The following is a 12456-nucleotide window of genomic DNA, read 5'->3' as shown; positions in this document are numbered from 1 at the left end:
GGTTTCACCATGTTAGCCAGGATGGTCTCGATCTCCTGACCTCGTGATCCGCCCGTCTCAGCCTCCCAAAGTGCTGGGATTACAGGCTTGAGACACTGCGCCCGGCCTAACCTATTAAGTCTTAATGGATCTTAGTGTTTCTTCTTGGTTTCTTCTCTAAACTCACTAGATCCTCATCCAAATTTTATTTTCCTTCTCCTCCTTTCTCTCTCTAACCCCTAAGCTCACCTTAAGTGAAAGAGTATGGTTTATAAATTTTTGTGTCAGATAGAGAATAGGAAACATTGAGCTAAGAGGGAAATAATATTAGACATAAAAGGTGGATTTGCTGAAACTCACCATCAGAGGGCACAACAGTACTGCAATAAACAACTCCCAAATTCTGCCAGGAAGAGATCCTTTGGTGTACCTAGACAACATAAAAGATATATCTACTGTCAGAATGGAACAACAAACACATACTTATGTGTGTGTATATAATAAATATATAAATATGATTACTTAAGTAATACGTATGCTTTGTAGAAAACTTTAAAAATACAGATAAAAGAAAATAAAAGTCTTTCAAACTCTTATCATCCTAAAATAATAGTGGTGAACATTTTGGTGTTTTCAAGATTTATGCAAACACATTTACATATACAAACAAAAGTATACATGTTACATGAAACAAAATTAGAATTATACAAATCATGTTTTATGTACTTTGAAAAACATTTAATATTGATTCTAGGTACTATCGGGCCTCAAGTAAACTTTCTGGCTTTTTCTTCCTCTGGTTACCTTTCAGACCTGCATCTCCTTCCTATCTCTTACCAGGTATAAGAGTTATTAAGTAGCTGTATCAAGAATTTATTATGGATTAGGTATCTGGTCTTTATGTTCACTCTCCTTTTTAAAAAACTTGGAGAGGCAACCTCACTACTTGAGTCCTTAATCATGACCGCTTCAGAGTGTTAGAAAAAATCACTCCCACTCACATCCACCTCTACTACTTCCTTGAAGAGCAATGTCACTGTGGATGTGGATCTGGAACTCAGGTTCTCATAACTAAACCATGTTTCAGAATGAATACTGAATACATTTTTCACTTGCCAAATACTTTATTCCTTTGTATCTTTTACTTTCCCAGCCCCAAAAAGTATCAAAGGAAGAGGAAGGGCAGGCATTAACTGAATAAAATCCAATATACCTGCTTCAGGCCTGACATATTCCATTCCATCAGCACAAAGAAATGTCATTTAGCATCTACTAAGCGGTATTAAGGTGTGCATTGTCACAGAGTCCTAAGTGATTTTTCTTTGTCTGATGCACTTCATATGACTATCATTAATTTCCATCTCGTTTCAACTTAAGAGAGCATGCAGAAATGTGAGACTGACATTTATAAAAAATTTAAATAAATAATTTAAAAATTACTTGAGACTTGGCTCACAGCTAGTTTAGTTTTAAATCTTTGATTCATTAGGAATTACTCCTAGTCAAAGTTAGTAAGTAGAAATCTAATTTCCCTCTAATGACAACATAGCTGTCCCATACAATGAATAATACATCTTTTCCTTTCTTATTTGAAATGTTATCTTTATAACTTTCCAGATAATTACATGAATTTGGATCTATTTCTGAACTTATATTCTGCTCATGCTCTAGTAGCCACATTGTTTTAACATTAGTGCAGTCTTATATTTCAGTGTCTAGTAGGGCTAGTTTTCCTTTATTACTTTTCTTTAAGAAATCTCCCAGTTATTCTTATTTGTTTCTCCATGAACTTTAGAGACAGTTTATCTAGACGCACACACACACGCACAGCTATTGGTTTCAAAAAAACAGTATCATGCAGTGGTTAAAAGCACAGAATCTGAAATAATCTTGCCTGAGTTCATTTTGTAGTTCAGTAACTTTAACTGCAACTCTTGGGCAAGTTATTAACTTCTTTGTGCCTTGGTTTCTTCACTGAAAAATGGGCAAAAAGTGATACTAACATCACCCATGTAAAGTAGTTGTGAGGACTAAATGAGTAATACATATAAAGTCCTTAGAACATGCCTGGCATAGAGTACATTCTCAATAAATACTAGCTATATCTTGTTGTGAGATATTAACTTCATGGGTTAAAAAAGGATTTTGATTTTTGTCAAAGAATCTTGTAAGTCTTTCCATTTAAGTCTCTGTTTGTATTTCTGAGAAGCACTTTAAAGTTGTTTTCAAGCAGATCTTGTAGGCTCTTTTTCCTCGTGTAATGGTTTTTGTACTAAGTCTTGTCCAATATTAGGAACATGATCCCTGCATGTTTGAGTTTGCATATGCCTATTACAGTTGTGCATGTTCTTTAATTTTGTTATCCTTTCTGAGTTTCTTTGCTTTCATTTTCTTTTCTTTTTTTTTTTTTTTTGAGACGGAGTCTTGCTCTGTGCCCAGGCTGGAGTGCAGTGGCCGGATCTCAGCTCACTGCAAGCTCCGCCCCCTGGGTTTACGCCATTCTCCTGCCTCAGCCTCCCAAGTAGCTGGGACTATAGGCGCCCGCCACCTCGCCCGGCTAGTTTTTTGTATTTTTTAGTAGAGATGGGGTTTCACCGTATTAGCTAGGATGGTCTCGATCTCCTGACCTCGTGATCCGCCCGTCTCGGCCTCCCAAAGTGCTGGGATTACAGGCTTGAGCCACCGCGCCCGGCCTTTGCTTTCATTTTCTTAGTAATCTGATCTGGGAATGTTTTAATAGATTAGCCTATATACTTTAATTAATATAGCATACATATTTAAGCTCTTATCTGTTATGAAATTGTATGCGATGCTTTCTAAAGTAAAAATACTTTACCGGTGACTGGGCATGGTATCTTGCGCCAGTAATCACAGCACTTTGGGAGGCTAAGTGAGAGGACTGCTTGAGCCCAGGAGTTAGAAGAGGCTGCAGTGATCTATGATCGTGCCATTGCGCTCCAGCTTGGGCAACAGAGTGAGACCTCATGTCTTAAAAAACATTAAAATAAAATTACTCAATGATTTGGGCTTACTTTGTTTATGTATATATTCCTTCTGATAATAAAAAAGGTTTACTTTTTTGTTCTAGTAGCTACTTCAGAGTAAAAGTCTGAAGTCTTTTAACGGCCTCTGAAAGTCCAATATTCTCTGATATCCCATTATCTCTGACTTCATCGCTTACCACTCTCCCTCCTATATTACTATGCTTTACCCCTTTACACTCTTCCCTGTTTCTTGAGCCCAGCTACGTTTTTGCTTCAGGGCCTTTGCAATAGCAACTACCTTTGCTTAGAATACTGTTTCTCTAGATAACTATCTGGCTCCCTCAGTTCCTTCAAATATTTGTTCAAATTTCATTGTCTGACTAAGGTCTACTCACCCACTTCAAAAAAAGCAATCTCATCAATGGGTACTCCTAATCCTTTTATGCTGTATTTCTCCCCATACATTTAACACCTCTTAACAAATTACTTATTATTTTTATTTTGTTTGTCTCCTCCAACCCATGAAGCAAAAATTTTCATCTGTTTTGGTCACTGACAGTGCTTGGCAAATAACAAGTCTTCATCAAATACATGTTAGGCAAAAAAAAAAAATCCTATATTTTATAGTTTTTTTTATGTTATAACTATAGTTTTACATAAAATATACTGTAATATATAAAAATCCTATCTCTATTATCAGCAATGATTAATACAGCTATGTTTCTTTTTTCTTTCCCTCTACTATTCAGTTTAGTTTATTAGATTATTTCTCTTAGCGTTTACCTTTCGCTCTAACCAACGTATCTATGTATCAACTATAGACCCCCTCCACTCCAATCTTAAGATTTTACTAGATTTATTGATTTCAAATGACATCTTTTGACAGGTTGTTATAAAACATGACAACATCATTTATTTCCTCATCGACTTTCATTACTGCACTGTCAAGGTTTTAACGATTCATATTCTGCTCTGTAAATCTAATTTCCACATTTGTTTTAGTCTTAATGCTATAGATCAATGGACTCTATGTTCACTGCCAATACTTTAGCTGTAGTTTCTCCTTTCATTTCTTGGTTGGCTGCACTTCTTCCTGTAGAAGTAGGACTCATAAAAGCTAAATTTCCTGTAGCTTGGTATGTTAATTTCTAAATTAATCTTTCCTTGAGGATTTGGAAGGGAAAGTATCAGTGTTGAATGCTGCTTTGGAGAAGTCTGAGGTCAGCAGCTTCCTTTGGAGAACTGTGCTTGGCTGGCTTTGTTGGGGATCTGCAACCATAGGTGTCATTCCTCAGGGTTTCCCCACACACCTCTATTTGACCTTCACTGGATCTGACAACCTTCCTTTATATAATAAGTGTTTTGGAATTGCAGAGATCTCCCTAGTTGTGCTGAAGATGGGGCTTGTATTTTTGTCTTATTCTCCTTCCTATTCCAGGATGTGAGAAGAGAAGGGAGAAACTGCTGCCTTTACTGGGCCATTATTTGTTTATGTAGTAACTTTTAAATACTGACATCTTCAAACACATACAGTAGGAAGCACAGTGTGAAGAAATCTCATGAACCCATCATCTGCTTCTATATTTATCAACATTTTATCAAATTCAGTTTATCTATATCCACCCAGTTTTTTCCCTTCAGTATATCTTTTTTTTTTTTTTTTTGAGACGGAGTCTCGCTCTGTGGCCCAGGCTGGAGTGCAGTGGCCCGATCTCAGCTCACTGCAAGCTCCGCCTCCCGGGTTTACGCCATTCTCCTGCCTCAGCCTCCCGAGTAGCTGGGACTACAGGCGCCCGCCACCACGCCCGGCTACTTTTTTTTTGTATTTTTTAGTAGAGAAGGGGTTTCATTGTGTTATCCAGGATGGTCTCGATCTCCTGACCTCGTGATCCGCCCGTCTCGGCCTCCCAAAGTGCTGGGATTACAGGCTTGAGCCACCGCGCCCGGCCCCTCCTTCAGTATATCTCAGAAGGAAATCCCAACCATCATATCATTTCAATATATATACACTGGGCTGTTTTAAAACAGAAATCCTCTGTCCTCTATGATTTCATACTGTCCTCTATGATTTCATAAATTATCCTTAACAATAATAAAAGATGTTTTTGTGGGGCAGAGAACCACATCATTACATGGCTGGTTATGAGTAATATTTGTTAGATGATATAGAACATGAGTTGGCAGGCTGGCTGCCAGTTTTTGTAAATAAATTTTATTAGAACATAACAAAACTCATTTATTTACTTACTCTCTATACCCCACTCAACTACTTTCACATCACAACAGCAAAATTGAGTGGTTGGTATACAGCTGCAAGAGGTGAGTAGCTGCACCAGAGACCACATGGCCCACAAAGTATCAAATATTTACCATCTGGCCCTTTAAGAAAATGTTTGCTGATCCTTGCTTATAGAACAGTTTCTGTAGTTTTGGGATAATTCACTTTCTCAAAGTCCTTCCCACCTACTTCTATAATGACACTGGCAATTATAAAGTACCACATATTAAGTATTTACAAACACACATATAAGTCCTTTTTTTCCTTTAAACCTCCAGAAGTTTAGAGTCTAATAAAGATAACAAAAACAAAAATTATTTTGCTCTTGCCTTTTTTCCTTGAAATATGGCAACAACAAACACAAAACAAACAAAAAAAACCAAGGAAGCAATTATAAGAGCTCAAGATCAAAGTTATCTTCCATAACTCCCCTAAATTGAAAATATTTCATGGTTTAAATTTTGTATTTTTAACATGTCACAAGAAAATAGTAAGTTTTTAAAAGTTTTTTTCCTTTACTGTTTAGGTTTTTTTTTTCCTCCCCCTTTACCTTCCTTGGAAGCTTTTAATAAATATTTGACTGATGCTGAAAGTCTGAAAAATATACCAGGAAGTTAAAAAAGAAAGAAAAGTCAGCAAAAACAATCAGGCAAATGGTATGTAATATTTACATATTTAAATTTCACAGGCAGATATCAAGATTAAAGTAAAGTCAATTAAGTTAAATCTTGGCAGATACAAAGATTAAACTTCAGTAAAGTTAATTATTTAGAAAGTATTTCAAAAATTATCAGAGAAAGGGAAAATCTCTAGGAATTTTTTTTTTTTTTCTTAGATAGTGTCTCTCTCTGTTGCCCAGGCTGGAGTGTAGTGGCATGATCTTGGCTCACTGCAATCTCTGCCTTTTGGGTTCAAGCGATTCTCCTGGCTCAGCCTCCTGAGTAGCTGGGACTACAGGCGAGCACCAACCATGCCCGGCCAATTTTTGTATTTTTTAGTAGAGACAGGGTTTCACCATGTTGGCCAGGCTGGTCTCGAACTCATGAACTCAAGTGATCTGCACATCTTGGCCTCCCAAAGTACTAGGATCACAGGCATTAGCCAAGGCGCCCAGCCTCCCTCGAAATATTGGTGCCAAATGAATAAGGTGATTTGGTGCCCCCGTAGTTCCTTGAAAAGAAACGGCAAGTTTATTCTTTTGGTACCAGTCCATATCTTTAATAAGTAACTTGAGAACTTTAAGGAAAATCAGGGACTTGAAACTAAAAGAAAGTATAACGTCTGCTGTAGTATTATAATCATTTACCTTTGATCTTAATCCCTAGTGTTATCAATTTAGAGTTAGGCTACAAAACACTGTAACTTTATTTCTCCAAAACCTAAGATTTAAGCCAATAAAAATTAAACTTTAGAATGATAAAAAAGATATTTTATGCCCTCAGAAAAGTATTAAATTCAAGTCAAAATTTACTTTTAAATTCCTTACTGTGATCGTAAATTATTCAACTATACTTAATCATCTTTCATAGTTCAAAAGAGCAAACTCAGCAGTACGCTCCTTCCAGAAACTTGGGAGGATTGTCAAATCTAAATAACCTGTCAATAGCCCCAAAATATTCACAGTCAATTAGACATCAGGCTAAAGGAAGGGGAATGGTGAGGGGGAGGAAGGGAGGGAGGGGCGGGGAGGAAGGGAGAGAGAGAGAGAGAGAAAAAAAAAAGAAAGAGAAGGAAAGTCATTTTCTTACTAACCTAGTTCCCTTTAAGAAAATCTTGGGATCTAATTTCATTAAGAAACAAACACCTACCAACTACATCAAACTAAACTACATTAACTGCATCAAACCGCTTTAGATGGAATAACTGTATCTATGTATTTGTCCATGGCTAAAATCTTATTATAAATAGCCTCACTCTGTCTCAAGTTTGGATATGTCCACATGTATCTCCCTGTTATATTTCCCTTAGCACAACAAGGAATGCTTATAAAATGAACCCCTTTCAATAATGTTCCAAAAATTTCGTTTCTAAGACCAGAGTACCCGTATTTCAGCAACTTTGCCAAACCTGTCTCCAAAATTCAGTGCTTGTACGGATACTCCAATTAGCAGTATAAACTATTTCAGTTGGTCTAAAGCAAGACACACCTATAACAGCTTACACAACTTGGGATCAGTCTTTTTCTATATCCCTGAAACAGCAAAGTTGTTGAAACATCCTATCAGCAACATTTACTACTTCTAATCTACCGATATACTAAATAAGGCCTGTGGCTTTAACCTGGAGATTGGATAGTGGGGGAAAACACTGGAGTGGGAAGACTTGGGCCCACTTCCACAACTCACTATCTTGAATTTCCACTTCTAAGTCTCTGTTTCTTCATCTGTTAAATTAAAAATAATGCAACAATGATAACAAAACCATTCCACAAGGCTGGTTTCACTTAAGGAAAGTGACAATATAAACATGACAACACTTGAATGACTAATATTCTACAGAAACAAACGCAAAATAAACCTTCAAAATCCTTAAGAGACTGACTCAACATAAAAAATTTAATTACTATAATACATTTCAAAAACCACAACTATCTCTAAACAGAGATAATATATACAAAATAAACATCTTATGATGTTAAAGGTAGAAATCTGAGGTTTTAAAAGAGTATCTCTTCAGATACCAACATAAAACACATTTGAAGATTTGTTGTTTTACTGCTAAGCTACTCTGAGAAATAAAAGTAATTATGATTTCTGTAAGCATTTTTTGATACAGAGTACAAATTTCTCCCTATATATTAAAGGTCTGTTTTATTTTTGACTGACGTAGGTACAAATGCATTCCATGTTGTACTGAGATGGTCATTGAATGTGTTGTTCATTATTACTTTTTAAAAACTAAAAACCCAAATGCAAAGATCTTTACTTAAAGGATTCACTGGCACATAAAACTTAGCATTTATACCTTTTAACAATCATTTATGCAATTCAAAGCAGCATACAGATTTAGATGTAAGGGAATAAAGTCCGAATGTAAACTCCATGCGAACAGAAACTCTAAGTATTCCCCCGTTATCTGTGAGGGATATGTTGTTCTAAGACTCTCAGTGGATGCCTGAAGCCATTGACAGTACCAAACCCTATGTTTTTTCATATAAACACATACCTATGGATAAAGTTTAATTTATAAATCAGGCACAGTAAGAGATTAACAATAATAAAATAGAATAATTACAACAATATATTGTAATAAATGTTATACAAATGTGGTCTCTTAAAATATCTTATTGTGCTGTAAGTGGATGATTTACGTCTTGAGTAGGACAGAGTGGGACAGTGTAGGACTGTGTGAGATCTCACCACACTACTCAGGACAGTGCACCATTTAAAACTTAATTATTTCTAGCATTTTTCATTTAATATTTTCAGACTGCAGCTGACTGTGGGTAGTGAAAACCACAAAAAGTGAAACAGCAGGTGAGGGGGAACCACTGTACTGTATCTGTTAAATGAATAAATGTAGTTGGCTTGTAGAATTTTATTGAGAGTAAAAATGGAACTTCATTTGGTTGCCCTTTTTGATAGACAGTTCAGTTTGACAATGGTTCTTTTCATCACCTGAATTCATATTTCCTTACACAGTGCCATTAAAGCCTGTGGAATCTCAATGCATTTGTTGACATAACAATGTTGGGGAACTAGTTGCACATATTGAGATAAAACTTCCTTCTTAAAGTGCCATAAAAGTTAGGAAAATACAAACTTTACAAAATATTTTATTTTGGCTTGGTGATGGATAAACAGGTGTTAGTTACATTTGTGTCTATACCTGATAGAACTAAAAGGGCTTATATTTTTAAGTGTTTTTTTTTTCTACTTTGATGATGCCTAGGGCCTGAGAAATCTGTGTTTGTTTTAGAAAATGGCTACTCAAAATGTAGTCCATGGATCTGGGGCATCAGCATCACCTGGGAGCTTGTTAGAATGTCGATTCTCAGGCCCCACCTCCGACCTACTGAATCAGAATCTGCATTTTAACAAGGTCACCAGGAAATTCACACGCACATTAAAGTTTGAGAAGCACTACCACAGTTCATGCAAATGAGTTCAAAGGGATGCATTAGTTAGCTAGGAATAGTATTGTCAGACCCTTCACTATTCTCATTTATCAGGACCCCAGCATAAGTACCTAGGGCTCATAGAGAGGAAACACCACATAGCAGAAACCAATGCATTGAGTTTCAAAGGCTAGATTCTAGTCTCATCTCTAGTTGCATGACCTTGAATCTTAGTTCTCATCTGTAAAATGCATGGGTTATATAACATACATTGTAAGGCCCTTCCAACTCTGAAAGTCTATTAATTCATGAAAATAAATACAGTCTTTCCTGACACACAAGACACGCACTACAAAGTAGTTTAGAGAAACAGTTCAACCATATGTGATAGAAGAAGAAATTGGGTCTACTTAATGCTATGGGGCCTTGTCTATCGATTACTTTGTATTTATTTGGTTTGAAAAATCAACCTCTTTGTTTTCCCACTTGGTTTCTGGAAGATGCAGAGTGGTGAATAACTTAGGAAGTGGGCGGTTGCTATTAATAACTTCTCTCACTGCTTCCTTTGTTCTTGAATACTGATAAAACACAGGTAACAGACAGGATTCTGGAAAAATTAAAAACAAATTTGGAATTGTACAAGAGCAAGAGGATGTTATTGTTCTTATAAAAAACATGGCTGAAATATTTAGAGGTGAAAGATTATGATGCCTGACACTGTCAGATCAGGAAACAATAATATGCATATGTATACGTATACATGTGTGCATGCACATAGGTAGAGAGAAAGAAAGCAAATGTGGCAAAAGATGAGTAACTGGTGAATCTAGGTAAGGGTATAAGACTGTACTTTGTAGTCTTTCCGCAATTTTTCTGTAGGTTTGAATTTTTTCAAAATAAAAAATTAAGAGAGAAAAAGAATTATAAATATCTACTGGCCCAATTGTGCTCTGTTGTATACTTCTCTTTTTTAAGGTGAAATATAACAGATTTATTTACTTTTCTGTAACCTTTAAAAGGCATCAGAAAAGCTAGGATAGAAGAAAAAAAGATCAGTATAGAATTTCAGTAATGTACACTCCCATGTTGCTACTTTATTTTAACCTTGACTTACAGACTTAACTTTTTTCTCAGGTAAGGCTAAAATAAAAGGGGGAAAAGAAATGCTCGTGAGAAGTCATCTCAAATCTTCTTTGTATTAATGAAGTAAACAATTTCAAATCAAGAAGTATATGCTTTGTGTGATTTTCATTTTTGCTCTAGCTTCAGTTAATAACAAAAAGAATGCAGTTACCACTCACAAATATAAATAACTATAGGCCTTTCTTATTCCCCTGCAATGAGAGGGATACAACAGCTGCTATAAAAATCACTCTCGACTCTCCCATGTGTTGTGTGAGTGTGAAACTCATACCATGAAAAGAAAAAAATATAAAAAGAGAAAGTTATAGCGAAGTAGCTGGTTTTGTTTTAGAATTCTTTTTCCACTTACTGTAAGTTATTTTACTTAATTACAAATAAAATAAATATGCTACCTACATTTCTAACATAATTGTCTCATTTAGTTACAAACCTCAAAACTGGAATAACAGAAATCATGGGCCAGGTGTGGTGGCTCATGCCTGTAGTTCCAGCACTTTGGAAGGCCGAGGCAGGCGGATTACCTGAGGTCAGGAGTTCAAGACCAGCCTGATCAACATGGTGAAACTCCATCTCTATTGAAAAAAAAAAATACGGCCAGGCGCAGTGGCTCAAGCCTGTAATCCCAGCACTTTGGGAGGCCGAGGTGGGTGGATCAGGAGGTCAGGAGTTCGAGACCAGCCTGGCCAACATGGTGAAACCCCGTCTCTACTAAAAATATGAAAATTAGCCGGGCGTGGTGGCATGCGCCTGTATTCCCAGCTACTGAGAAGGCTGAGGCAGGAGAATCACTTGAACCTGGGAAGCGGAGGCTGCAGTGAACTGAGATCGTGCCACTGCACTCTAGCCTAGATGACAAAATGAGACTCCATCTAAAAAAAAAAAAAATACAAAAAATTAGCCGGGCGTGGTGGCAGACACCTGTAATCCTAGCTACTCGGGAGGCTGAAGCAAGAGAATTGCTTGAATCCAGGAGGTGGAGGTTGCAGTGAGCCAAAATCGCACCATTGCAGTCCAGCCTGGGTGACAAGAGCGAAACCCTGTCTCAAAAAAAAGAAAGAAAGAAAGAAATCATGTACCAGCTGACTAATAAGATTCCTTCATTCCTTCCAGATTTTATCCAGTAGGAATACCATAAGAACAACAAATCACATTCCATTAATTGGAGATTTTAAAGCATTCATAAAGGCCTTTTTGGGGATAGTATGGAGGGACAGGGTCTCACTCTGCCATCAAGACTAGAGTGCAGCAGTATGATCCTAGCTCACTACATCCTTGACCTCCTGGGTTCAAGTGATCCTCCTGCCTCAGCCTCCTGAGTAGCTGGGATATGCCATTGTGCTCAGCTAAGTTTTCTAATTTTTGTAGAGATGAGGTTTGGCTATGTTGCCAGGGCTGGTCTTGAACTCCTGACCTCAAGGAATCCTCCCGACTCAGCCTCCCAAAGTGCTAGGATTACAGCTGTGAGCCACTGTGCTGGCCTATAAGTCTTACTTGTCTTTAACTCTTTGGCTTCAAACAAATGCACTAATTTTGATAGCCTCTATTCTCTTCCTCTACCTTTAGCTAAGGGGACTTATTTTTATTTGCTTGGTTTTTAAAAATACCCTTAACAAAGCCATGCCAAGGTGTAACTTCACATAATGAACAGATTAAGATTAATACCAAAGAATAACAGTCATGAAAGGTCTTAGTGCAGTATAAAGCGGAAGATCAAATAAGAGAGTTAAGATGATTTTCACATATAATTCAAAACTGAAAACATTCAACCCAGAATGGTCCTCAGCCCACTCTGCCTATGACTCCAGCTGACCTCTCCTGTCTAGTTAGGGATCACATGGGGACCAGTCTCTTAGCAAGCCATTCTAAGTCACAACTTTACACAGTTGAGAGACCAGCAGATGCTTATTTGCATATAAAGAAAGAATACCATTACTAACATCACTACCATCTTCTATATTTTCTGAGCATGCACAGGGCCCAATTTGCAGTCTTTTTGTGACTGCCTTCTTTCACTT

At 36.9% G+C, this 12456-nt stretch overlaps 1 protein-coding gene across 1 annotated transcript in view; it reads right to left on the bottom strand.

Moving 5' to 3' along the window:
* MCU (mitochondrial calcium uniporter) overlaps positions 1-11484 on the bottom strand; it is a 64943-nt gene extending 53459 nt beyond the window's left edge. Inside the window, exons 1-2 of the transcript XR_001000239.1 lie at positions 11360-11484; positions 340-409 (exon numbers count right to left, since the gene is read on the bottom strand). The gene's annotated coding sequence lies outside the window, so the exon portion shown is untranslated. The remainder of the gene's footprint in view (positions 1-339; positions 410-11359) is intronic.
* Between the last annotated feature and the right edge of the window lie 972 nt (positions 11485-12456).

This window comes from Colobus angolensis, unplaced genomic scaffold (assembly GCF_000951035.1).
Source record: "Colobus angolensis palliatus isolate OR3802 unplaced genomic scaffold, Cang.pa_1.0 Scaffold12, whole genome shotgun sequence".
Lineage (NCBI taxonomy): Eukaryota > Metazoa > Chordata > Mammalia > Primates > Cercopithecidae > Colobus > Colobus angolensis.
Note: the sequence above shows the minus strand (reverse complement) of the source record. Positions and strands in the feature narration are given on the sequence as shown.